The sequence below is a fragment of the Anser anser genome (assembly GCF_964211835.1).
Source record: "Anser anser genome assembly, chromosome: 1".
NCBI classification, from domain to species: Eukaryota; Metazoa; Chordata; class Aves; order Anseriformes; family Anatidae; genus Anser; species Anser anser.
The window spans coordinates 32335086-32357971 of NC_139720.1; the positions used below are offsets into that span (position 1 = coordinate 32335086).

General features: G+C 43.9%; 1 protein-coding gene across 2 annotated transcripts in view; it reads right to left on the bottom strand.

The window, feature by feature from the left end:
* Positions 1-22476, bottom strand: part of PRICKLE1 (prickle planar cell polarity protein 1) — a 65143-nt gene extending 42667 nt beyond the window's left edge. The window contains exon 1 of one of the 2 annotated variants that reach the window (XM_083801531.1): positions 22291-22476. The gene's annotated coding sequence lies outside the window, so the exon portion shown is untranslated. The remainder of the gene's footprint in view (positions 1-22290) is intronic. The other variant, XM_083801530.1, reaches the window with a different exon arrangement.
* Between the last annotated feature and the right edge of the window lie 410 nt (positions 22477-22886).

Genomic DNA, 22886 nt, shown 5'->3' on the forward strand with positions numbered 1-22886 from the left:
CAAAGGATTTCCAAAGTCTTTTCATTTTCCTGTGTCTCACCATTCGTACGATGGCAGGAGCAGGCACAACCATTAGCCGCAGGAGCAGCTGGTGGCCCCACACCAGCCTGGGCACCATCTCAGGGCAGTGCACGTACACCCCAATTTGTGGATCTTGGGCTAGAGCAGCACATGACTGGGGTTGCTGAAGTGAAGCAGAGCCCTGGCCCTGCGCTAGGGCTGCGGTCCCCTCCTGCGTGCGTGCACGAGCACCATCTAGACGATTGGAAGCATTTCACGTAGGCTGTCTGGCAAGTCACAGATGTCACTCGCAAGTAACACAGGCATTATTCATAGCCAGTCACTGCCTGCTATCTACAGATAACTGATTGCATTCAGACCAGATTGGAAACAAGGTTGGTTAAAAAAAAAAAGAAAAAAAAAGAGAAAAGAGCCAGACAATCTGGCCTCTCCAAGCTCCAGCCATTCCTGCAGGCAGAAAGTGGGAAACCCTTTGACAGCCGGGACCCACACTTCAGCACAATAGCTGCTCGAAGTCAAGAGTACAGCGAGATAATGCATTACCAACCAAGCACTGCAGAAACCTCAGCAACTTGAGTCTGAAATTTGCCTTTTTTTTTTTTTTTTGACTGCAGCTGGACAATCTGGCTTTCTGTTCCAGTCCTTTCCTGCTCTGTGTTTGTGTACTCATCTTTTCTAAACATCCAGGCTTTCTGACCAGCAAACAACATAGTAGCTGAAGAGATCACGTAACAGTTCAACTGGCCATGCGAAGATGTGGGGCTTGTTTTGCATTCTTAATTGCATGAATAAATCTGGTGCTTTTTTTTTTTTTTTAAAAAAAAAAGAGATTTACAGTCATGAGAATACGTATGTAAATTAAAACACAGTAGGAACAGCACAGATTGCTGGCAATACAGACTTTCTGCACCAGTCCATCTTCACCTAACTACGGGTATCACTTCAAATGAACCCATTTCTACACCTATTACTGGTTTCTTTGCTAAAGCATGGTGTGGCCCACTTATTACACAGCTGTAATAAGGACCTCCCTCCCCCAGGAGCAGGATATAATAAAGTAACAAATTTTGGCAAGTACTTCATAGCCACAACACACCTTTAATTTCTGTTTAATTAAAAAAGTTAAGAAGTTTGTTATCACCAGTTTTTCTGACTCACAGTAACATACTCCAATCAAGAAGTTTGCCCTCTGAAAGAATACGTTAATATTTTTAAAATGCACTTGTGCTCACAGCATTTAAAAATACGTTGAAGTTGCTGTAGCAATTGTTTGATAACTTAGCCATTAGACCACAAAGCTGAACTGCTAACAAAACGTTTAACAGAGATATCTGTAACAATACAAATTTATGTCAGAGCATCGTCCTCTAAATGACAGTGACTTAGTTTTAACACCCTGCGAGTCCCTTCAGGAAGGGAAGTGTTATCTTTGTCAACACTGAAAGCCAGTTAAGCCGAGTGAGTAAGCAATGTGCAATTTGGCACCGCACTCCTCTACGAGCCCCCGAATCTGGGACCTCTGAAATCCCCCTTAAGAGCATGGTAATGGGGACACAGTAAGAATGCAGTCAAGTTTGTTAAGCTTTTTTGTTTTTCTGCTTATGTGTGATGTATACAAGAAGCTTTTTGGGAGCACAGACTTGATTTTGCATTTGTGGGAATGATACAGATCCAATGATCAAGCTAATGACAGAACACGAAGAAGATGTTTCCAAAAGCACGCAGCACAGTCACGCTGCAGATGGATCAGCTTTAGCGTTCAGTATCTAACAAGCTCTAGCAGTTTTTAGAAGTTGATGATTATTGCAAGGCATTCCTAAGTCTCTTGCTCTTGTCCTCTTTGATCTTTAGGTGAATCAAGATCATTCATGACACTACTGAGACACGCAAATCTAAACCCTCTTCCTTTGGAAGAGGAACTCAAGCGCTGGAGTCTTTTCCTGGCACTTTCAAAAAACAAATTACAGTGCCCTAGAAAAAGGCTCAGAAGATTAGATGGAAATGGAACTGAACATGCTATTAACTACATACATTTTTTTTTAAATTAGAGGTAATTATACTGTACTGATTACTGTACCTTAAAAAAGGCACTAGGGAAAAAAGTTCTCAGATTTTGTCTACAGGAAAAAAAAAGTTTGTTCAGCTTTGTAAGTTACTTCTCTCATCCCAGACCTAAAAGACTCAGGGATACGCTTCCCCTTGCCCCACCTCAGTACTCTTTACCTAGCCACCATCTTGAAGCTCCAGAAAAGTTTCCCCACTATGTACCCCCAGGTTCCCTCAAGACAGAGGAAGTATTCCTACATCTCCAGGCACAGAGATCTACAAATACACACAGGACTTCAGAGAAGGGACGAAGGTACTCTAACAGTTTTGGCAAAGAGGCCAGTGGTCATGGCAGAGCTCACGGAGGCAAGGAAGGCAGAGGGCTCTAACCCCTAACAATCAATGCCAAGAGCTGTAACCACAGGTAGCAGCCTCACGACTATTCCAACACACTACAGCATCTCTGAGGACCATTTCATTATCAGGAAAGGGTCCTAAGGGAGCCAAGAGAGAGAAGCAGCGAGAGAAGTAGGGTGTACCCCCAGCAAGAGACAAAGCAAGACAAACAAGAACTGGATAACCATGGACCTTTGAGATACAGTGTAAGGACAGCTTAAACCCATCTATGTTTGGGATGCTGTGGGGATTCTGTCTGTCTTCTTCTGTGCTGACTCTGCAGCCTCCTCATGCCAGCACTGGCACTCGATTGATCTCATGGTGCAACCATTCAAGAATTTAAACAGGCAGAAAGCAAACTCTGCCAAAAAAAAAAAAAAAAGCAAAACTTCCTGTTGATTTGATTCCTTAAGCCGGTTCACCATGAGGTCAGACAAGCAGTAACACTACTGCGAGGGAAAAGACAGACCACAGCCGGGCTTATCTAAATAGCGCTCTAAGCCAACTGAAGCAGGCCCTACACGAGCACTTTTCTCTCTCCTGTTCTCAAAGTGTTATCATCGTATCTATGCCAAATCATTCTTCTTTCACATTCAGACTGACACACTCGATCTGTCTCTTCTTTTGCAGTTGCACATTGGGGTAAGGAAGAGGGGAGAGACAAAGATATGTTTACTATAGGCAGGATTTAGCTATCTGGAGTTGCAAAAAGCATGCAAGTTTTAAAGGATAATATGACCTTCTACATCCAGCCCAAGTATCTGAACGTTCAATCAAGAATTCAGCAGAGATTAACACTTATGAAAAAAAAAAAGTTTTAATTATTTATCTACAACAATGCAATCTGACTGAATGGTGGTAGACTCGCATGCTGGACACACAAAAAAAGAACAGGTTTGCTCCAGAGCTTGGATTTGCACGCTGGTGCAGAACAGCAGAATCCCTGGGAAGCCTGTGCTTTCCCTGCACGGCCACGTTACCTACCAACACCGTCAGCCCTTGCCAACAACGGGCCTGTTATGCCCCAATGCTTCAAACAGTTCTCAAACTGTCCTCGGATGCCCAGAATAGCCATGGGATTTTAAGAACAATTCATCATAATCCCCACCCAAACCAACTTCCACCAAACTTCTGTGGACATCTTTGGGCATCCGCAATTTCAGAGTTTTACTTTTTCATTAAAGCATAACTATGAGTTATCAAACTTCCCTGTTACTCCCAAATCACCAGGAAGAAAACCAGGAAGAAAACACTCAGAAACTTTGAAAGACACGAGCATGCGACTTAATAGCTTGCAAGGGAGCACAATGCAGACGTCCTGCATGTAAACCAGACCAAACGTGGAGGTCCGAGCTCAGCTGCAAGTGCTGGATTTGTATTTGTTCTGAACGACCAGTTTCCAAACCTGATTTCCTACCATGGAGAGTTAGGAGATGACAATCTTCTACCCTTTTATTTGTATCTTCCTCTGGAATGAATGTAGACTCACATTCCTAAGTGGTTCTTTCTGAAGCCTTTCCTGTTCTTGTAAACATTTTGAGAACAAATCTGATTCGTTTCACTGGCCACGCAGATCACAGGGGCTGCTGTCCCATGATCGCTGTGGGACATTGCTCTTCAGCATGACAAAGCTCAAATGTTTAGCACTTATAGCAGTGACAGCTACATAAAACCAAATTCAGTGGAGAATTGCTGCCTATATTTCATGACTATGGCTTCCAAATTAATATTTTAGAACCTATTTCCAAAAGAAATCATACTTATAACCTAATATATTGTAAATTACCTCCTCACAGCTCTTGGAAGACATTGTCAGTGATGTGCCTTTTACAGACACGCAGCCAGCTACTTCAGCAATCAAGAGTCCAAGACCTAAGGAAGCCATAGTGTGTGTAAATACACACACTGTCACCAGCCATGATGCAGTATGGTACCCTCAAAGGCTCACTGAGCATACAAGGGAAGGAAAAAGTGGATTTTTTTTTTTTATTATCTCAATTGTTTCAGTTGGAACACAAGAACTAGTACAGGTATCTTTAATATATGAAAATACTACATGTAAAGAGATCAGTTAAGCTAAGGGATCTGCTGCAGAAGTCCTGATGTTGTATTGATTCAGCATGATCTGAATTCAGTCAATGCTGCTTTGAGAGAAGGTTAGGCCAAACGACCTCCTGAAGTTGTTTCCTTCTCCTGGGGTGAACATAGTTACTATGCCAACTCTCACATAGCTTCTGTATCAGTGTTTGACCTGACACAAGTAAATGTGGGTGGTAGTATAAGGGTCCAAAACTCCGTTTTCTGATGATTGATGGATGTGAAGACTGATGTTTTACAGTTGTGATCAAACTCCTCAGATCCAGCACGCTGGCTGCCCTCCATTAACCAGGATTTTTAATATTTCATGCCTAAGGTCAGTTGCATTTGCTTCTTTTTTCTCTCCTATTTAAATAAAACAGCTATGAGATACATACGTATAAGAACTGCTCATACTTCAGTGAGTTACAACAGCTTTGTCTGCTGATGAGTACAATGCTCTTGCTAAGTTACTCTTTAAAGTGTGCAACTCCCACTTTGCTCAAAGGTATGTTGCCATCTCATTACCCTTTTCATACTGGGTAACTGTAAGCCTGTTTCTGTCCAAGTAAATGAAGGAACAGTTTGAGAAGTAGATAAGGTAATTACTTTGTCTTCTTTATCTCCTGATTCTCAATTAGTTGATTTTTGCCTCCTGCATCTTTACTGCTGAACGTTAAACTACTGTGTTCCCATGAGAAGCTTTTTTCCACAATCAACATTTCTATAACCACCAGTGAGCTCAAGTCCTTGAGTAGGAGAAGAGTAGGCCCAAGCCTGGAGCAAGGTAACAACCAACAGGAAAAAACATAAGCAGTACTTCAGATGCAAGCGGGATGAGTTATGTAGGAAGTTTAATTTTCTCCATGCCTTCCTGATAGACCCACAGATAAGGAAAAAAACTTATAGGGGAGGAAAAAAAAGCACATTCAGACTTATATTTAAAGTCTTTAATTGATACCCTCTTACTTTTTTGGAAGCACAGCTAAAAAGTATCAAAGTAGTCAATATTTGCCAGAAGTTACCCTGTTCCCTATGTTGAAGGTATTCCGTAGCAATAGTACTGCATCATTTTATTGAACAAACTAAAGGCAGGTCAGATGAACAGGTGCAGCTTAAGCATTATACATGTTATGAACACAAAGAAAAACAATAAATTCTTAAAAAATTACGTTTCGCCTTTCCCAGGATACAGATGTTTGATTGAAGAGATATACTTGGTCTCAAGTGATAACTTTGGACTATAACTGGCAGTGTCTTTGGAAGCTTAAGTGATTATTTTTATACAAGGTGAATTTGCCCAAGAGTTTCCCTCATGAAGCATCAGCTTAGAGGAGTTAGGAACTTCAGAGTGCAACAAAAAACAAGATGGCTTTTTCAGTGCTGTTGGAACTTCACGTTATAGGAAAAGCTCCCCAGAAGTACTAAATGCTTCTCTGAAGTTTTTGGTCCAGAGGTTGCCCTGATGCACCATTTGTTGGCTTTAAAGAAGCTTTTCACAAGCCAGGTCCTTCAAATGGGTTCAATCCTATTAAAAAAAAAAAGAGACGCCAGTGGCACCTGAGATACACATCCCACAGAACAGGGCAGTGGATATTTTAGGCTGGTTTTATGAAACAGAGGTGCTGCTGGGAAGCAGTGATCAGTAGTCAGTTGTGTAGTGAGAGCCCTCCAGTGAACTTACTTGAGCTTCCAGAACAAACAAGAAAACCCTGTCCTTGTTTTATGGATAAGACGAAGTGCACTGGAAAACATCTCTGACATTTATTACACACTTCTGTGAAGGGAGAGAGCTGCCTACCTTTTGAAATGACTGAACAGCCAGTAGAGGTATTAAACTTGAAGAAAAGTGTTTCGGAAAGTGGAAAAGGACATCCGGTGAAGTTAACAGACAAGAACCAACACATAATATGAAGAGTATTCTACAGAATGAAAAGGCATTTCCCACTGATCAGCCATATTAATTTCACTCCCGATATAGCTTCCAGGAAAGGTATTTCGTCCTTTCCCCCCACTTCAGGTGCAATAGTGACATTCATACACAAGGTCTATAAAGAAAACTGAAACAACTGCTTATTTTCTAATATCGCTAGATCCACATCTTGAAATTATCCACTCAAACCGACTTATCACAGGACTAACAGGCAACAGGAACCAAATCTCAGCTGGTGCTGGCAGAGTTGCACAGGCATGTTTCCAACTCGGAGTGCAGAGATGCCAGAGCTGCCTCTGCAAAGAGCCTTTTTGAGCCGAGCAAGCCTCACTGGTCTCTATGCATGCAAAGAAGAGCAGAATTACGCTTTTCTGGTTTGATTTTTTTTTTTTTATTTAAGATTGAAGCAACACTGAGATGATAACTGTATTTACCTCATTAGGCTCTCCTTGAGCTATTAATCCTGCTGAACCTTAGCTTGCTCCAGTCACAGCATAAACATTGATCTACGGAATAGCAACTGCAGACTGTTGCCTTTATTATCATTTTTTTGGGCTCCTGCACTACTCATACATAATACCCGTGGGTGTGCATATCCACTCAGAGGTAGATATGTTACCTGATCAATATAAGCTTCCTAAAATTTATGCTGGAAGACTTAAAAACAAAAATCCCACATGACCACAGACTATCATCCCCTGAAGGCATGTGTTACGCTGCCAGACACGATTAGAAGGTGATAAGAAAAGAATTTAGAAAACACTAAAGATCATGTACAGGAAGCAGCTTCAGGGTTCCACCTTATCTGTCCAATCTGCTTCTAGTTTTGTCATTAATATGAAATGGCCAGACAGACAAAACAGTCGGTACAAAACTTAGAATATATAAATCTTAGTACTAAGTTTCAAATAAAATTAACTGTACTTTTAGATGCAAAGTATATTCGTTAAGACACTGCAGTCTTCCATTAACTTTTTTTCTTTTACAAAAGTTGCTTCAAAAGTAAGAGCCATTCCTATTCCTCCCTTGTTCTGCAGGTTTCAGTCTATTTGTCAGTCATTTACATTACTGGGTAAAATTATTCCCAGTAATTTGTTATCTACTCTCTTATGGTGTAGGATGTGTGCAACTTTGATCCTTGGAGTCACCTTCTTGAGCAGGCCAAGACGAGCTCAAGACTAAGATGATTACAGGCAGTATGCACCACTGACTCCTGAAGTGCTCCAATTGCTGCTGAAGTTCAAGGGACCAACATCTCAGATGCAACTACACATTCAAAAATTTCAGGCTTGTTTTCCTTTCTAAAAGCATTAATGCAGCACTGAGCACTTCTCTACAGAGATTTTAATGCCTGTAGATTGCATGAGACGACTAGCACCAGCACTGAGCAATCAGGAGAGAAAACTGTCATTTTAGAGACAGCTTTTTTCTCCAGAAGCACACGAGTTGTCCATTTTTACTTTTTTTTACTGGAGGTGGATTGGGGTGGTGTTTTTTTTTTTTTTTACTGAGTTACTTTTACCACTGGTTAACAAGTACTTTTCAGACTGAACTCATTTGTACATGTGACACATTAGTGAGCTCTTTGAATTGTAGAACATCACAGGTCTTTCTTGCTTTAAAAAACACAGTTGTAATGTCTCCAAGCCACTGCATAAGAGTGCAACATTAGAGCATTCAGACATCTGCGAGGCAAATATTGCACCCTGCCTTAAATGCAGAAGGGCTGGGCAGAAATATAGTCTTATAATTTGGGAAAGGAGATATTAGCACTAGTCATGCCACATTACATGGCATCTCCAGCTCTTCTCATGGCACAAGGTCATGGTAGGCACTCTTGTGTCATAAACAAAGCACCATAGAGCAGAGCCCCAGTTCGGAGGCTAGTAGTAAAGTACTTTGCTCAAATCCAGTATGTGAAGACAACAGCAGTAAGAGAAACCTTACAGAATGCCCAGGAAACAGTTCATTTTTTTCCAGTAAGAGCGGAACAGCACATTCCTATCAGCAGCTTATTACTACAACAAACTGATTATGTAGGTGCAAACAGATTAGATAGGGACTACACAGATATACAATTGAAAAAACAGCATTTTGATGGAATTAGAGCTTCTTCTCAGGATAGAGGAGACAGCAGCATCATACAGCAAGAGCGTATTTATAGTCTGCATATAAACCAAATACACGAGCAACAAACAACTGAGAGGAAAGGACACAGAAGAGAGGCAGAATGAGGACAGAAGGATTCCTCGAGGAGAGGTTAATCTGCTGCCACACACAAATACCCTGTTAAACACTGACCAAGGGTTTGTGTGCCATGTGGGAGAATGTTAATTGTTTACAGGTACTCAGGGTTGGATGAATACCAGGAAGCAGCACTGAGAAAGTCCATTGTACAATTAAGATGGGAGAGGAATCGCTGAAGGAGGCACTTTCATTTAAGTCCGTCCTGCTAGCTCCTAACCTAATTATTTACTACTGAGGGTTTCCTTTCCCAAGATTGAATTCAAGGAACAAAAAAACCCTGAAAGAATGTTTTCTTTTTCTTGTGGGAAGAAGGGTACACATATGGGGGACAGGTCTTTGTTTGGTGTAGCACTAACCAGTATTTGTAGAGGACAGAAAAAATGCCTTCTAGTCTGTTTGATAATGGCTTCAATGCCTGCCACTCAGGTGATTCATTATTAGTGCTTCTGTCTTACATCCCTACCACAAAGGCTATAAAGCCAGTAACACTTTTCACACGAACAGGATAACACTCACAAGCATTTAGCTAAAAACTCTTAAACCATATGCCTACCATTCCAAGAAAATCACTGCTTTATTTTTAGGCGATATTTTGGTGAAGTTGGCCAAACGCTCAAGTTCTGTCAGCATCTCCTCCCAATTTCTTTTCTGTATGAGACTTTCTGAATATTTCTGAGTATTCTGCCCACATGTAATACTTCTGCAGTTGGAAGAGAAATTCGTGTTGAAGGACGCTCACTACAGAGTTCAGGATTCAGCTTTCAGCAGCTTTGATTCCTCTACATATGCACAGAAGTTCTGGTTATAGGCTATACAGACTGTTACCTTTTCTCTTGTTTGCCACTTGAGTTGCATCCCTCCTCTATATAACTAGTGGAAACAGATGCTTTCACTGGACAGAGCAGTTCACCTAAAATTGCCGTTACCTCCTATGGTGCCCCTTTTCTTCTCAAGGCCTGTAGAGGGAACGATGACAGCCACAGTTTGTATGCCAAACAGGATTACTCAGACCTGAACTTAGCACCTGCCTGTCTTTCCTTGGAAAGAATGACCAATAGTTACTGACCCCAAACAGCCCCCTCTTTATTATCTATCATTAACTGTATGTACATAGGGACACATGAATGCTTAACCCCACCAGATGCATTTCAGGTAGGCCTATCTTAGTCCTGTATCTGCAGGACAGGCTCACTTCAGCACAAAGGCTCTCTAGGAATGAGGATGATAAGGAAGTGCTCCTTGGGGTATTCAGCAAAGCCCATTTCTTCCTCCCTCCCCGTCTCCTGGGCCTGGTTAAACTAGTTGGGGCAGCTTACCAGGGGCCTGGAAACAGACTTCAAAGTGTTTGGTTTTCTTCCATTGTCTCCCATGTTTGTGGAGCTGCTGTTATCAGGCTATTGTCTCCATTCATTCACTCAGACGGGGAGTAAACCACTTACATCCTCACCGAGCAGCTACCACAACAGGCTTGTCAGAGGGTCTTCTAGGGAAAGAAAGCTTGGTGAGGAAAGGCTCATGCTCCCACTGTGGAGGGCCACCGTCCATCACGCAGACCACCACTGCACTGGCTTCTGCCTTAGGTCTCCCTTACCTCGCCCTCTCTCAGGCCTGAACAGGCTGAGACTGAAGTCTCATTTCATTTCACATTCTCAAACTCTTCACATAGCCGCCCCCCCCCCCCCCAAATCTGCTCCACCTACTTCAGACAGGAAAGTGAGATGAGGTATCACCCCCCAAGGTGTCCATGCAAACAGATTTTTGAGCATATGGGCGAGGATCCTCAGGCATGTTTACTTTTCTTTTGGAGTTCAATACAATTTTGGGACAGCAGCAGGTTGACAGAGACAAAAGCAGCAGAGGAATGGAAAAGATAACGAGCCCCCTGGTTCTTGCATTGGCAGGCTGCTCCCTGCCCTTCAAATCCACCTATTTGCCTCATTTCAAGTAGGATCATAATAATTTGAGGGAAAGGAAGTACGCTTTATTTAATTCTCGAGTGTCACGAGGCATACTGAGAGAAGCACCGGCAGCCTCGCTCCCTTCCTACAGCACAGGGCTGGGGGCTCCCCGCAGCAGCTCCCCGGGGGCCGCTCCGCCCGCCGCGCCCTCGCCTCCCCTCAGCAGCCCCGGCCGGAGCCCGGCGCCATCCCTCGGGTGCCACCTAGCGGCCTCCCCGCCGCTCCTCCCGGCCCCGCACCGGCCCAGCACCGCGCTGCGGCTGGAGCCGGCGTCGCTCCGCAGCGACAGCCGCTTATTTCTGCCTCCAAGCCTCGGCCGACGGCACGGCAAGGCCACCCGCTTCTCCTGAAGCGGCACGGCCACCGGCCATCCTGCTCCTGCTTCCTGCGGGGCTCCGCGTTGCAGAGTGCCGGGGAAAGAGCAATAACTTATCATCACATTTGTTAGCCTTCCCATCACACCACGTTTGTAGTCACAACTTCCTCACATCTCTCCCAGATGAGGAGATAAAAGCACGCAAAGTATTTCCACCAACACCAAGAGGTCTCCACAGGAGGCTGATAGTGGCCGAAGCCCTACCACCACAGGCTACGAGCTCCCATGCCTCACCAGCCCACCGACTAGTGAGGAGCGTGTCTTCTGCCGCCTTGGAGCCTGTGCACGGTGTCTGCCAACTCCACCGGGCTGACCATCCACCTGCTGGCACACCCTGCCTCTGATCTCTTCCCTGGAATAACCTGCTTCAAGAGATCCCAGGCGGGCACCGAGAGACAAGTCTGGTTTCCTTTGCAAAGCCAAGTAGTTAAAACTCAAGACCCGTATCTCAGTATTTAAACAAAAAGTGTCCAGGACTATCATTCCTTCTGCATTTGACACTTAGGCAGTTTCAAGGTGACTGTTCTCATGTGATCTTCTCCCAGGCAGCCTGTACGGCAGTGACTTCTGGGACTCACCTACACGTCCTCAGGCAGGCATACTCTGCCCCCTGGGCCAGCAATTCACTTTCCAGCATTGGCTTAACAGCTACAGTAACACTTCGGCCCTGGAGCTGCTCCCCAGGCTGAAATTCCAAAAAGTTATTCTAACCCATAGCCCTAAAGATCACTTTTTTAATTAAATAGAAGGCTGTTTGGTGGGCATGCACAGGCTCACATGTCTTCTGACTTTTTAAAGGGAGAAATTCATACCTGTACCAGGCTGCGTGCATACATCAGTCAGAGCTGGAAATAAATATTTTGCAGTATGTCCTTCTGATATATGTTTTATTCCATGCAGTACCACAAAACAAACTAATTTGTACATGAAGGCCAGAACTGATTCACAGGAGAGAAAACCGAAGCTACTAGAATGTTGTTAGACATGGTTACAAAATAGTCTTTAAACACTAATTTTGGAAGGATGTCAAGAAATGTATCTTTTATATGTACCCTTACACAGTACACCAGCTTTTAATTTTTTTTTTTCCTTCCTTAACAGGCCATAGACTCATAAAAAAGAATTAAAGTCTGTTGGCATTTTTTTTAATGGTGATTTGCCCCCCTCTTCCTCTCCCCCATGAATGTCTTCGTCCTAACACTTTTGTATTTTAAGTTTTAAACACTTCCCTTCTTTGCATACCATGACATGGACCTCTAAATGAACAGCAATCTGACTCAATTGCCATGTGCTCCTGATCCCACACAGTTTTCTTTTTTTTTTTTTTTGCATTTTTACTTTTACTTTTTAAAAGATGCCTGGAATAGGTACGTAACCTATCCAGTGGTCATATATATATAGATATATTATATTTAAATGATACCTACATACAAACCAAGATTGCAAGCAAATGGCTGTAGAATTACTTACTAGAAAGACTGCTTTCTAAAGTTTACTTTAGGTTTAGAGCTGTTTCCAGAGCAGACTTCTGTCTAGCAGAAGCACTGTACCATCAGCTTGGTATTTGTGGAAACAACTTCTCCAAACAAGTTCAAGCTCTGCATCTTTCTAAATACATCTTCATTTCCTGAGGTCAAGTCTTCTGTCACCCATTTCCCTACACAGCAGATTGATGAAGTCTTTTCAGAGACTTTAGTCAACCTTATTATATGATACTGTCTTTATTGGTTGCAGTGGTTGACACCAATTCAAAGCTGGAAGGATGCTCTTCTACTCCTAAACCTTTTCAGTGGAAGCTGCTTCATCCACAAAGTTGGTAAGGTGCTTTAGATTGCTTGGCAAATTCCATTTTTTCCTTCAAGCATGCTGTATACACCCAGTTTGCATTAGAGAAACTAATTTCCCCAGTCTCTCACTTTCTAGTCTCAGTACCCTTTTGTTTCTCTTGTACTCAAAGACAACTTTTGCATCTCATACTTTGAAAATTCTACCAAAACTAGCATCTCTTCCAGCCATGCACTCCAGTCTCCACATAATGAGTCTCAGAAGAGCTTAAAAATGCTCTAAAAATGACAGGCCAAAATAAGTCTCAAAGCCATCAGATTAGAAATGAACAAGACCTGCCACTGGGAAGACATCCAGCACACCTCCGCATTCAGAAGAATGTCAGTCTACAACTGAATAACATCCACATCCACAACAAGGACTGCTCCACCAGAACAAAGGTGAGAAGCATCAGCTCTTAAATATTTTCTCTACTTGACACTTCACCACTATAACACATACACTAGGAAATCAAGCTATTGGGGCTTAACACCCTTGGGGGACAGGGAGGTGCAGATTAAAGCTGGAGATGAAAGCTTAAGAACTGAACAGTAGAAGAGGCTAAACACCACAGGGATTTCACTCACATCATGTTGGAGAAAGTTTAAGTGACATACTAAGTCTACCCCATTCTTCAAGTTTAAAGAGACTTCCTTGTGGCCATCAGCAATTTGCTACTCACACAGAAAAAAAAATATAAAAAAAAAATCAAATGAGCCAATAGATCTCCTCCAAGTTAGAATGCGTTATAGGAGTCAACTATTTCATGTTATTTTTTAAACCATAAAAAGAGGCAGTCAAAGCAGCGTTTCAGTTAGGTAGAGAATACTGCATTAATTTCAAAAACTAAATAGTGGCAAGGTTGGAGTCTGTTGCACCGGTTAATGAATGCAGCGACTGTTTTCAAAGATACCCACATATGTACAGATCATAGCTAGCATGAACAGTTTTTACAGCACTGCTGTATAATCTCATTCAGTTATTTGACTACTGATGGCAATTAAGGACCATAACCCATTGCCAAAAAATAAACAAATGTTAACAACCACCCAAACTTAAGCAATGGCAGAAATTGTGTGTGGATATTCCAGGTTTATTGCCAAGTACTTAGCTGTTCAGAGAAAACCTGGAGTTAAAATAAATTCTTGAGTATGCACAAAACATAAGAATGGAGCCAAACACTTCACAAGCACAGGAAAAACAGCTGAAAAGGTTTTGTGTATGTAGAATGAGTATCTTGAACCTGGATAACAAGGAACAAGATTCACAGATGAGAATATAAAACCACAAAGAAAATTAAAGATGTATGGACACAGTCAATCCTGTCTTTCCTTTGGGACATGCACAGAAATACGGCTACACTCCAGACATTTTGTAGGGTCTGACCCTAGGAAGGTAAGTACTTTACCATGCATATTGATTATTAACTACCAAAGTTGATGTACCAATACTGAGGTATTAAATCAAAGAAACATGCATCATGATTTGATTACTAGCTGTAATGTATTATATATGAAAATGAAACATTATGTATGAAGAGAAACAAGTATAGCAACTGATACATATAAAATAAAGTCACAGTGGCACATTGAACAATTTTAGGTTACCCAGACTCACTTAAAAATAGAAACCAGAGCCTGGACTCTTCTCTCACCCCATTTTACATGTCTTTACATTCGTTGATTTCAGTGGAGTTCTTCACAATTTATGCCATTGTGAGAGGAGAATCAAGCCTTGTGTGTTTAAAAGGAAACTGCAGACATGTTTCCCACCAGAGTGCAGGGGGAGATTTTAAAAAAACACAAGTATATGAACTGTGAAACCAATAGAGTACACAAGTGAAGGCAGGCAAAGAGGCTCTAGCTGGGGGTAGTGGTGGTGGTGAGCTTGCAGTTTATCCACACCTCTCTCCCCCCCCCCCTTTTTTTTTTTTTTTTAAAGACCTGGGATTGACATTAAGAAGTCAGAAACCCAGTCATTATGCTGGCTTTTAAATAAATTGTTAGAAATAAGTATTACATTTGCTTTCTGACAGACATTTTTGATTTATATTTTCCTACTGATATTCTACAGAGTAAGGACAGGGCCATTTTCTTTGTGAAGAATAGACTTTCCATTCTCTGAAATTGGGAAGGGGATCTGAACAATTTATAGTACTAGAAAATGGTGCCTAAATTACTTACACCCAAACTCAAATAATAAAATCTTCCCCAAACCCTCCAGAGTCTTTCAGATAACCAGTACCACAGTAGTAAGAAAGAGCAACCAGCACCACTTACCACTAGAAGTCAGGCCTGACAAAGTACTAGATGATTTAGAGATGGCAGAACAACTTCATGGTTTGGACCTACTGGGAGCCTATGGCACAACTGAAGCTACTGCTTTATCATCATTTCTTTAGGTAGCAGCTCACAATTAGAAAGATCCTTGCCAAGGTCATGAAAGAGGAACTCCACGTACTAAGACAACCGTTATACTGATTTGGAAAGCCCACTTAAACGAAATGAAACAAGAAACTCTCCAAAACACCATATTTTTTTCAACCCAACACTAGGTCCCTGCTTGAACCATGCCAGCACAACTAGGCAACGCTGCATGGGAAATAGCTTGGGCATTTACATAGGGAATACAGGCTGAATTCATTGTTGTATCGGGGTGCCATCTTAATAGGAAATTAAAGTCATTCATAGCTCAGAGCCCAACACTGCCAGAGTATGACTGGAACTACCAGCTTGGAGATGCTCTTTCCCCACCCTCATTCATGTGCACAACCAGTGTCACAGCTCATATGCTTAAGTTTTCCCCTGCACTCCAGTAAAAAGATATGCCTGAAGTCTCCTTTTGAAAATCAAGTCTGGAGTGTCTTCCCACTTTGGCATCAAGTCCTGACTGACTGAGTATGACACAGAAAGCAGGAAGAAGGTAAATGCACAGAACTGGACGAAGAAGGAGGGCTTCTACCTATCGCATAATTCAAGATCTGCCTGCTAGTTTCCATGAGAGATGTTCTTTCAAAGCATTAGTCTGCTTCCAGAGGCTGTGGGAAGGTGGAAAGAGACCCAAGAACAAACACCTATGCTACTGAATATACAACTTGAAATGTTTTGGAGTTAGTACTTAAATGTTGAACACTGACTTGTACAAAGAACAGAACAAAAACACCACACCCTTACAGGAACAGTAACAGGAACAGCCTGGTATCACCTCAATTCCTAAAATAAGGCAAGCAAATATACTTCTGTGCTACTATACCACAGTCAAAGAGTCTCCGTCATATTAGTAGCTCTTTACACTCAACTCCAAGACATTAAGACATGCTTAGCAACTAATATATCAGAAAGGTTTATAAACAGATAGTGCCAGAGAAGACAGACAGGGAGACACTAAAAATAAACCCACTGAAATTACAGCCCAGAAGGTGGCAGATTCAGAACTAGACAATAGAGCTTTGAGTGTCAGAGGAGATTTTGCAAAGAAATCTGAAAAGCAATAAACATGCAGCAACGAAACTGATGACTGCATGTCACTGAGGTCACTTCAGTTCCATCACATACCTACAACACTCAAGTTCAATATATCAGCAGCTACTCTTATAGAGAGAAGAGCTGGTCTTGCACAAGAAAATCAGTTCTACATAAACAGGAAAATCATAAATTGAGAAAGAAACTGGCTGATAGGCTGGACCACTGAACTACAGCTTCATACCACCTGAAAGCCCCCACAAAGATTGTCCAAGCAGATTGACTGTAGGGTTGGGGTGAGGCTTGGTATTTATTGGGCTCACAAGTAGCAAACTAGATTGTGCCCAACTTGCAGAGTGCCAGAGCAGGCACTTCAACAGCTTTTTGGCAGCTCACATTTAACTACAGTGGCAGTAACTGAGGCTCACACTTATCGTAGAGGGGTGCTCTCCTCAGGTGGAGGTAAGCTCCCCATCCTCACTCTGGTACTCACCTCCCTCCCCTGTACCCTCTGAAGGCTGGTCAATGCCACAACATGACTGCTTGCTTCAGGCAGCTCACACTGCTCTTCTGCAAGAGGTATGCCACAACGGCTACCTGTGGAAATCCAGACCAACACCAAACTGCTGAGAAGACAGCAAAGCTGGGTTCTGGGTAACGTCCTCACAAGGCTGGAAGCAAAGCACACTTCCAGGACCTCCATACAGATGAGAGCCTGGGCTGCATTTTGTGTGTTTGGCAGTACTCAGACATTTGTTGGCTATTGGCCTGCCAAGCTGTTCAGGCTTATAAGTTCCTTTGCATTAATTTTCAACTACTAATTTTGTTACATATGAACATATCCTCTGTGTATCTTACTCCCATATTCCATATGCACAAAACTAACTCATTTCAGTACTGGGATAAATGGGAACTCAATATTTATCACACAGATCCACCATGCTTTGCAAACAAGATAGGAAAAACTCCAAAGGAATTTATCCATGTGATCTTTCTGATGAGCAAACCTTGAGGAAGCAGTTCAAAGCTCTCAGCAAGTCACATGTATACCTCTGTAAAAAAGACATCTGCAATTCACCAGTGAGGTTCTAGACCTAGCATAATTCATTCGGCAGTCTGCATAGAGAGATGCAAATGCACTAGGTTCAGACAATTCTTCAACGCTTTCATAAAATTCATTTAAAAATTATATAAATATTCACATTTTGAATTGTTAACTCAGCTTGTATTTTTCTACAGAAATACGGAACCTGCAAAGATATGACACTTCTGGAAAAAGGCCAAAATAAAGTCAAAATACTTTCATCGTAAAGCAAGCACACAAACCCATGCAACTTCTTTACACAAACACTTACAAACTTCTGGTTTATTAACTACAGCACTGGATTACAAAAAGAGATCTTGAAAAAACACCTCCACTAATCAGGCACTAATTTTTAAACACACTTTGAAACCACTCAGCTTTTGCTGCGGTTAGACAAGTCGATCCACACTTGAAAGTGCAAGGAGGCTTTAAACTTGTACCATGGTTACTGTGCATTCGTGTTGCAAGAGAAATGGGCCATGGGTGAGGGCAGTGTCTGACTAGCCAGCGTGCTCAGCTGGTTGAGCAAGAGTGCCTCTGCAGCTAGGCAGGCTCTTGCTGAGCCAGCACTATCCCCGTCACACAGGTACTCCATTAATGAAGAGATCATGGGAGGGTAAAATGGGTAGAGCTGAACAATTGCAGTGCTTGTGTCGAAGGAGGTTTATATTCCTCGCGGGAGCAATAGCGAAAAGATGTGTGCTTCGAGGAGGGGTATAGCAATATCTGTGTAGAATACCTTTAGAAATTCAATTGCACTATTCAAGTGACTGAAACGAAAAATGCAGGTGTAAAGACTAGCAAGAGAAGACGCAGCCTTCTTGCAACACGAGAGGATGGATGGAGAGTTGTACCACCCAGCATGGTGGTGCAGCCCTGAAGCCTACGTTGCTATATTCATGGCTGTGTCTGTTACTTTCTTTTGAGAACACTCAAACACTTTCAGAGACCCAGACAGAGTCACTTCAATTTTTTCCTTTTTTTAAGGACTAACATCATCCCATTTCAAAAACTTCTGTAGGTTTTATTATAAGCATCACGGTATTGACACGCAGATTTTTAATCACACTGGTTGCAATTATACAAATCAGTGATCAAATCCTGTGAGAAGCCAGAGCTTTCATATATGCTACATTAACACAAAGATTCGACTTAGGATTTGGCGCATTGCCATCAGAGAAACGTACTTCGGAGGTCATATAATATTAAGACTGGGGCCAGTGGATGCAAGATTAGACGGCAACAAGCTAAAAAAAGTGATTATAAAAACATAACAGGAATCAAAATTTACTTAAAAAAAAGCAAAGCAATCACTTTTCAATATTTGGAAGGCAGTTGGAAATGCTTTTTGGCATGTGGCTGCTCCACGAAGCCAATATTGTGCAACTGGAAACATTTCAAAAAAAATGAAGAATTGTTGAAGCCAAAGACCGTAATTGCAAGCCGTGGGATCTGTGCTCTGATTAAAAAAAAGGGCAACCAAATAAAACTGTTACAGGTATAAATCCGTAAGCCCGCTCATAATACTTTTATCAGCCAACTTGGTAGAACTGGAGAGCAAAGGAGGGGGCGGCACAGCGAGGAGGAAAATGGAGAGAAGCACACACGGCAGAACAGCACGAGCTATTGGGTGCTATAAATCAATGTTTCTAACACGAATCTTAGACAGGAGTACATGACTTCAGTACAGAACAACTGAAATAACACACTTCCAGCTTTTGTTGATGCGTAATCCACTGGAAATGAAAGGCCTGCCTGGGAGACTGTCTACCACGGGTTTACTAGCTAGAAAAACACTCCGAGCCCGATAGGTTCACAATGGTCTTGAAGAGCAGCTCACCAATCTTAAGGCTGTATTTAAGAACTTTCAAGAAGTTAGCCTTCCAGGCAGAGCTCCAAGAAAAGGTGAACTAGCAAGAAGCTGCCATTTGCAGATATTTTAGAAATCCTGGAAGTGTTTGTATTGGCTCATGCCTCCTGTGCCTGAGCACTTCACTCATTTCGTGCACTAAAAAAATCCCCTCGCACAAGGATATGCTTGAGAATTGTCAGCTCACATGGGGATCATTTGCTTAGTTTCTCAAAAAAAAAAAGAAAAGGACCACGTATTCAGTTCACAATATAAACAAACAAAACACGAAGAATTACGGCAGATCACTTGAGAAATTTGCTTCAGTAACCGGAAATATCCTTTTGATAGCGATGCAGCAGCAGCCAAGGAGCTGTTTCTGTAAAAAAACCATGTAATTTTGGCAAATTGTGAAGTGATGTGATAGTCTGTCTTGGCATTTTTGCCAGAAATGTCACAACTTCAGTGTGCTATGACTTGTACAACACGTTTCTTCCCATCACTCTTCAGCAATAAGGTGGGAGGGGGAAGATGAGGGATTGCTGCATTATATCTCTCCAAGCTGGTTCTTCCCATTATACAACTCTTAATCCAAACAATTCAAGCCTACAAGTAAAAGCTACTCATTTCTGTAAACACTTCCAGGAGCAGGACCTAAGCATGCAGGGCTCACAGCGAGCATATACCAGCGGACAGAGCTAACCTCGAGTTTACCTCTGTTTAAAAAAGCATAAACAGAAAACAGCGCTGGCCAAACTGAAGCTTAATCCTCGATACAAGGGAGGAAATTAATACTGATAGAAGCCACTTGGTCGTTACGCACCCATCTCATCATCAAGTATTCTTAACGCAACACAAGATCACTGAACAAGCTTCCCAGGATTACTTCGGGATCACTGTCGTGACAAAAAATAAGAAGCGATGCCTCTGAGCACGTTCTTTTATACCCGCCCTCTCAGCTCCAGCAGGGATCTCCTTGCTGGAGGACAGCGTAGCGGCAGAAAGGAAACAAACCCCAGCTTGTTTGTTTTAGAGGGACTCCGTCATCGCATCTCGTTACCTCTGGAAGGAGGAGGCTCAGCACCCAAGCAGGCAGAGCCCTTACACTGAAGCGCAGCTCTCGGTCCGTTCGGTTCGAAGCTGCGCGCAGCAGCCGCTGACAATATATTATGCAAGAGCCACGTTACACAGGGAAAGGGCTTTTTGGCTGGGATACAGAGGCTGGAGCATTAGAAGGGGTCAAAGCAATCTGCAGAGGCATAATACAAACCAAATCCATTTAAATTCCTCTGTAAAATGTAGACGTTCATTAGCATAGAAAAGTTTCACAGGAAAACAATGACAAAGTCAAAGCCATCTGATTTTCATATGCTAATTAATTAAATATGCCAAGTGCATTTAATCTCTTATTATAACCATAGGGGGAGACAGACCAAACTCTTGAAGTTCTGAAAAGCCAGGTCATTAGTGTGCCAAGTCATTCTTCAGATCTCCGTCGTGTATACAAATTTACATTCCCAACTTATTATGTATGTAAGCAAAACCTGGCTCCCCCCTCCCGCTCCCCGTTTCTCCTCCTTTGGATGACACTTGCTGTCTTCTGCTCGTGAACCCCAAAACGCCCAAAGTGTTTGAAAGAACCGGTTTGCTAGAAAAATAAAGCACAGAAGGCATTTTCCACAAGTCCCTGTAAGATGCAGAAGAAGCTGGTGGGAAGTGCCATTAGGAACATTCTTGCACACACGCATGAAAATCCACGCATAGTTTGTGCTCTTCCACTTTCAAGTGCAGCTGACATTTTCTGGCCATTTCTTGCCCTTCTAAACAAGAAAAGGATTCTGGTGTTTACGTAAGGCTCTTCTTGCTTAATAAATCTTAAATTGAAACAGATTTTTTTTTTTTCCCTCCAAACAGTTACCTTCTTCAGAGTTATCATAGTACAGGATATTAGGGAAAAAACCAGACTCTCCTGTTGCTTTTACCCACATCTGACTCCAATCTTAATAGCTCAGCTATTAACCCTGTAAGGTCCCCGCACGCACACCTTGCCCGGCCGACGGTAAGGTTTTTATACGACCGATCTGGGCTCGCTCTTTGCGGGCCCCTTTTGTTATCCAGAAGGGGCAGCTCCATGTCCTTCGGTTAACCTGCCCCATAAGCTGTCCTGGCACCAGGGCTCAGAAGAAGAGAATCTGTCACCGCAGCCAGCATCCCCACCTTCCTCCTCTGCTCTCCGCTCCCTTTCCAAGCCTGCCCTGATCCGAGCGACGCCATCCCCTGTGCTGCCCCACCACAGCTCAAGGGGCCAAACGCCTTCCACCAGCACGTCCCGGTGCTCCACCAGAGCTCGCGGGGCCAAAGCAGCCCGTCCCGGTGGCGGCCCACAGCCTGCCACACCGCTCGGAGGCTGCCCAGCACCGCAACCAGCCAACTTGTGGGGCCGCTTCCCCGTGACGCCCGTATAGGCTTCAAGGCGTAGGGTACCGGCGGTAACCCATAGGGTGCCCCACGCACCCCACGAACCGCAGCGGAGGGGAGACGAATTATATGGGGGGGACACTGAGGTCACAGCACCCCGGTGGGGGGGGCGGGGGGGGGGGGGAAGCAGCTTACTTTTCCTTAAATGAGGAAGGAAAAAAAGGAAAAAAGAATAAAAAGGAAAAGGAGAAAGAATAAAAAGGAAAAAAAATAAAAAGGAGAAAAGATAAAAAGGAAAAGAAAAAAATAAAAGGAAAAGGGAAAAAAAAGGAAAAAGAAAAAAAAGGAAAATAAAAAAATGAAAAAAAATGAAAAAAAAAGAAAAAATAAAGGAAAAAATAAAATAAAATAAGAAGTCATCGAGCGCCTCTGCAGAGGGACGGGACCCGCGGGTGCCCGCTCCCGGGAGCGGGGTCAGCCCGGACCGCTGCCGCCGGGGGATGCCGCTGTCAGCCCCGGGCCGGTCCCGGCGGGACCCTCGGCGCCCCGCAACCACCGCCCCCCGCTGCCGGTACCGGTGCCGGTGCCGCCCGGTGCTTACCTCCCGCGGCGCCGGGGCGCCCGCATTGACAGCGGGGGAGGCAGCGCGGTGGAACCGTACCGTGCCCTGCCGTGCGGAGCCGAGCCGAGCCGAGCCGAGCCGAGCCGAGCCGAGCCGAGCCGAGCCGAGCCGAGCCGAGGCGCTCCGCCGCCGGCCGCCCCCGCCGCGAGTGCCCGCTGCCCGCGGCCGCTCCCCGCCCTAATGGGGCTCCGCCGCTCCGCGCCCGGGACGGCGGCGGCCGCCTTCCGCCGCGCCCATTGGCTGCCGCCCGCCGCGCCCGCCAATCGCCGTCGGGAAAAGGCAGGGGGCGGGGCGAACGGGGAGGGGGCGGGGAGAGGGGCGGGTCCGGGGGCGCGGACTCGGGGGCCGCGGGTTCGGGGCCCGGCGCCGGGGGCTCGGGGCCGGGGGTCGGGGCTGGGGCTGGGGTCTCGGGCTCCTTCCCGGTCCCTTCCTGCCCTGCCCCGTCCCCGTCCAGGCCGCCGGAGCGTGCCTCGGTCACCCGCAGCCCGCTCCTGGCTCTGCAGTGGTCCCGCAGTCCCTAAGCCCCGTAGGAGACGCGCTCACGAAGGATGGGTAGCAGAGGGGACGTCCAACGA